Here is a 6,031-nt window from a genome sequence, read left to right as displayed (position 1 = left end):
CCAGGAGTGGTCAGTGCACGTCGCCTGACCCGTACGGTAAATGGAAGGATGGAGAAAAGCCTGTCGATATTATTGTTTGTTTGAGGAGACTCTGCCTGAATATGTGAAGCTTGGATATGTGAGGTATGTGGTGAGAGCATTTGTGTCCAAACCATTACAGTGTGGGAACTGTAAAGGATACTGTAACGTGTCAAATGTTTGGAGACAGGAGAAGTATGGTATTGAAGAATCAATGAATGGAAAAAGTTGCAACTGTGGTGGGGATCATCCTCCGGACTTCCTTGAGTGCTCTGGATCAGATCTGTACAGCTGATCTCCTATGTGGAGGCGGTGAAGAGAGTGGGAAAGAGGCCACAGTGTTGAAGATATGGCGGTGGATGCATTGCAGTAGTGTAAAGTACTTAGGTAAAAATACTTTTAAGTACTACTTAAGTAGTTTTTTGGGGTATCTGTACTTTACTTTACTATTTATATTTTTGACAACTTTTACTTATACTTCACTACATTCCTAAAGAAAATAATGGCACTTTTTACTGCATACATTTTCCCTGACACCCAAAAGTACTCGTTACATTTTGAATGCTTAGCAGGACAGGAAAATGGTCTAATTCACACACTTATCAAGAGAACATCCCTGGTCATCCCTACTGCCTCTGATCTGGCAGACTCACTAAACACAAATGCTTTGTTTGTAAATTATGTCTGAGTGTTGGAGTGTGCCCCTGGCTATCAGTCAATTTAAAAAAAGTCTGGTTTGCATAATATAAGGAATTTGAAATTATTAATACTTTTACTTTTACTTTTGATACTTAAGTACATTTTAGCAATTCCATTTACTTTTGATACTTAAGTATATTTAAAACCAAATACTTTTAGACTTACTTACTCAAGTAGTATTTTACTGGGTGACTTTTACTTGAGTCATTTTCTATTAAGGTATCTTTACTTTTACTCAAGTATGACTTTTGAGTACTTTTTCCACCACTGGATGCATGGCAAACAGTTGCTAATGTTTTAAGTCAATCAACTGATCTGGATACACTCATTGTGAAGAAGGTGGATTTTGTAGCATCTATAGCCACAGTGATTAATTGTACAGCACAAGTGTCTTAAGAAGTCCAAGAAGCTGGACATCATGTGGTCCTCTGTAGCTCAGCTGGTAGAGCATGGCGCTTGTAACGCCAAGGTAGTGGGTTCGATCCCCGGGACCACCCATACACAAAAATGTATGCACGCATGACTGTAAGTCGCTTTGGATAAAAGCGTCTGCTAAATGGCATATTATTATATATTATTATCATTATATCTGCAGCCGATATGTTTTTGGGGCTTCAAGACTTCACGGCAGAGGCACTGCAACCTCTATTGTCGAAATGTCCCGCCCTCACAGGAGGCTTCTGAGTCTGTATGCGCCTGATTCGAATGTGTGTGTTTTTTTACAGAAAAGCAGGATGATTTTGTTTAGTTTGTCCCCTGTAGCTCAGTTGGTAGAGCATGGCGTTTGCAACGCCAGGGTTGTGGGTTTGTTTCCCACGGGAGGCCTGTATGAAAAATTTATGCACTCACTAACTGTAAGTCGCTCTGGATAAGAGCGTCTGCTAAATGACTAAAATGTAGTTTAAAATAAATGTTTTTTTTGTAACATTATTTCCTTTTTTTGGGATCCTTATTATCGACCCGCACAGTAGGTGGCGGAATGCACATCCAATTGTTTGCGAACGCCATTATACCATAGAAGAAGATGAAGCTGCATTTCACCATGGAACATATTAATTCAATGTTATCCAATTATCCTCCCCCCCGGGGACAATCAACAGGTTGGCGTGAACCACAACACAGTTTAAACATGGCGCTCTCAAACTCACCTCCATTTACCTGTCGCCATCTCCAAACAAGAAACACAAAGACCCCCTCTAATTACAAGGACAAACAAAGCTAATGTTTTGTTTATTTAGCTTAACTTTAGCGTTCATTCTTAAACATGATCACTTGAATGGAAAGAGTAGTTTGGAGCTGTAAACAAAAGGTTTGGCAACAAACTAAACCAAATGAATCGGCATTGCCTCATACATTTAATTTCCTTTTCACGGGCGAACAACTATCGAAATGGCAGAGAACGTTGCTACAATTGTCAAACGTCTTCCACGGTAAAACAGTTTCAATCAGTGACTCATTGGACCTTGTTAACGTTAAGAGATCAGCTCTGTGCAACAATTTACAATTAAACATAGATGAAAGGAAAGCATGGGTCAAATGTCAATTTAAGTGCGGCTACAGAAGGACATAAGCTACATACAAATACGCTACACATATAGGCTGTGAAATACCTATAAAGTGTGACAGCACCATCTAGTGGTGATGTAAGTAGCTACATCCTCCAAATGGAAACGCCTAGTGTAAAACTAAAGCAACGATGCTACGTATTCTAAATGAAAAGGGTTCTTTGTTTTAGGTCAGCAGTGAGTTGGGTACTACAGAACTATCATTTGCCCTCTCTGAGAAAAGCACACAGATTAACAATTTATATGTATAAGAATCCATTGGTGAACTGTCAATGAATGGAAAATGTAATTGATCTGTACTGTGTAGGCGCTAGGAAGTATGTGAAATATAGCCCATTACCTTTACCCTCTTATAATGATCATCTATTTTCTCCACTGTCAGGCCGAAAGCCAGGAGTCTCTATTATGGGGGAACTTCAATGGACGAAAGGAGAGTACTGGTCCTAAAATATACGACTGGAATAATTCCTTCTAATGGCCAGAGCCGTGCTAGTTCAGAGATAAAGGGTGTGTGTGTGTGTGTGTGTGTGTGTGTGAAAGAGTCTGTATAATCCCCAAAACTGTATGTCAAACCCTCCAGACCACAGTGTTTTATGGCCATACCACTTCACTATGCAGAGTGGAAGTAGAGTTGTTTATGGTTTAAGTAACAGCATGCTGGCTTTGGTTGTTAAGACTGAGTTTAATGCAAAGATGACTGCTTCCCCAACGTCTGGCACCTTGGAGGAATAACTTACATTTATTTGAACTGTCTTAGTGAGAGGAAGTAGGGTGTTGCTGAGAAGGTTAAATAGTACAGCTCTGGTTTAGAATCATAGTTTTACTGTCTTCAAGGAGCTGTGGTTTTAGAATAATCCTCCTGATATACCCTTATCAACCCATCCTCCTGATATGCCCTTATCAACCCATCCTCCTGATATGCCCTTATCAACATATCCTCTTGATATGTCCTTATCAACCCATCCTCCTGATATGCCCTTATCAACCCATCCTCCTGATATGTCCTTATCAACCCATCCTCCTGATATGTCCTTATCAACCCATCCTCCTAATATGCCCTTATCAACCCATCCTCCTGATATGCCCTTATCAACCCATCCTCCTGATATGCCCTTATCAACCCATCTACCTGATATGTCCTTATCAACCCATCCTCCTGATATGTCCTTATCAACCCATCCTCCTGATATGCCCTTATCAACCCATCCTCCTGATATGCCCTTATCAACCCATCCTCCTGATATGCCCTTATCAACCCATCCTCCTGATATGCCCTTATCAACCCATCCTCCTGATATGTCCTTATCAACCCATCCTCCTGATATGCCCTTATCAACCCATCCTCCTGATATACCCTTATCAACCCATCCTCCTGATATGCCCTTATCAACCCATCCTCCTGATATGTCCTTATCAACCCATCCTCCTGATATGCCCTTATCAACCCATCCTCCTGATATGCCCTTATCAACCCATCCTTCTGATATGTCCTTATCAACCCATCCTCCTAATATGCCCTTATCAACCCATTGTCCTGATATGCCCTTATCAACCCATCCTCCTGATATGCCCTTATCAACCCATCCTCCTGATATGCCCTTATCAACCCATCCTCCTGATATGCCCTTATCAACCCATCCTCCTGATATGCCCTTATCAACCCATCCTCCTGATATGCCCTTATCAACCCATCCTCCTGATATGCCCTTATCAACCCATCCTCCTGATATGCCCTTATCAACCCATCCTCCTGATATGCCCTTATCAACCCATCCTCCTGATATGCCCTTATCAACCCATCCTCCTGATATGCCCTTATCAACCCATCCTCCTGATATGTCCTTATCAACCCATCCTCCTGATATGCCCTCATCAACCCATCCTCCTGTGATGATATGTCCTTATCAACCCATCCTCCTGATATGCCCTTATCAACCCATCCTCCTGATATGCCTTATCAACCCATCCTCCTGATATGCCCTTATCAACCCATCCTCCTGATATGTCCTTATCAACCCATCCTCCTGATATGCCCTTATCAACCCATCCTCCTGATATGCCCTTATCAACCCATCCTCCTGATATGCCCTTATCAACCCATCCTCCTGATATGCCCTTATCAACCCATCCTCCTGATATGTCCTTATCAACCCATCCTCCTGATATGCCCTTATCAACCCATCCTCCTGATATACCCTTATCAACCCATCCTCCTGATATGCCCTTATCAACCCATCCTCCTGATATGTCCTTATCAACCCATCCTCCTGATATGCCCTTATCAACCCATCCTCCTGATATGCCCTTATCAACCCATCCTTCTGATATGTCCTTATCAACCCATCCTCCTAATATGCCCTTATCAACCCATTGTCCTGATATGCCCTTATCAACCCATCCTCCTGATATGCCCTTATCAACCCATCCTCCTGATATGCCCTTATCAACCCATCCTCCTGATATGCCCTTATCAACCCATCCTCCTGATATGCCCTTATCAACCCATCCTCCTGATATGCCCTTATCAACCCATCCTCCTGATATGCCCTTATCAACCCATCCTCCTGATATGCCCTTATCAACCCATCCTCCTGATATGCCCTTATCAACCCATCCTCCTGATATGCCCTTATCAACCCATCCTCCTGATATGCCCTTATCAACCCATCCTCCTGATATGTCCTTATCAACCCATCCTCCTGATATGCCCTCATCAACCCATCCTCCTGTGATGATATGTCCTTATCAACCCATCCTCCTGATATGCCCTTATCAACCCATCCTCCTGATATGCCTTATCAACCCATCCTCCTGATATGCCCTTATCAACCCATCCTCCTGATATGTCCTTATCAACCCATCCTCCTGATATGCCCTTATCAACCCATCCTCCTGATATGTCCTTATCAACCCATCCTCCTGATATGCCCTTATCAACCCATCCTCCTGATATACCCTTATCAACCCATCCTCCTGATATGCCCTTATCAACCCATCCTCCTGATATGCCCTTATCAACCCATCCTCCTGTGATCAATAATGAAGAACAGATAGAGCACATAGACGACAGGAGGGGGGGGGGGGGGGGGTGATGAATGATAACGGATTACGCACTGACACGGCGCCGTCACTGCTGCGGCTGGCTGGTCTCATCTGAGCCAATAGATTTGTCCCAAATGGCTTCCTATTACTTATTTAGTGATTTTAGAATTTGGGCAGAACGTCCAACTGGCCTCACAACCGCAGACCACGTGTAACCACGCCAGCCCAGGACCTCCACATCCGGCTTCTTCACCTGCGGGATCGTCTGAGACCAGCCACCCGGACAGCTGATGAAACTGAGGAGTATTTCTGTCTGTAATAATGCTCTTTTGTGGGGAAGAACTCATTCTGATTGGCTGGGCCTGGCTCCCCAGTGGGTGGGCCTGGCTCCCAGGTGGGTGGGCCTATGCCCTCCCAGGCCCACCCATGGCTGCCCCCCTGCTCACTCATGTGAATACCATAAATTAGGGCCTAATTTATTTAAATTGACTGATTGCCTTATATGAACTGTAACTCAGTAAAATCGTTGAAATTGTTGCATGTCGGGTTTATATTTTTGTTCAGTATGCATATAGGTAGGAATAAAGTAACTAGGCAAAATGATTCATAACAAACAGTGGCAGCAGCCTATGAAGAGTCAGAAGGGTTAATGCAGATAGTAGCTATTGGTTAACTATTTAGCAGTCTTATGGCTTGGGGGTAGAAGC

The sequence above is a fragment of the Coregonus lavaretus genome, assembly GCF_964263955.1.
Source record: "Coregonus lavaretus genome assembly, chromosome: 22".
Lineage (NCBI taxonomy): Eukaryota > Metazoa > Chordata > Actinopteri > Salmoniformes > Salmonidae > Coregonus > Coregonus lavaretus.
Note: the sequence above shows the minus strand (reverse complement) of the source record.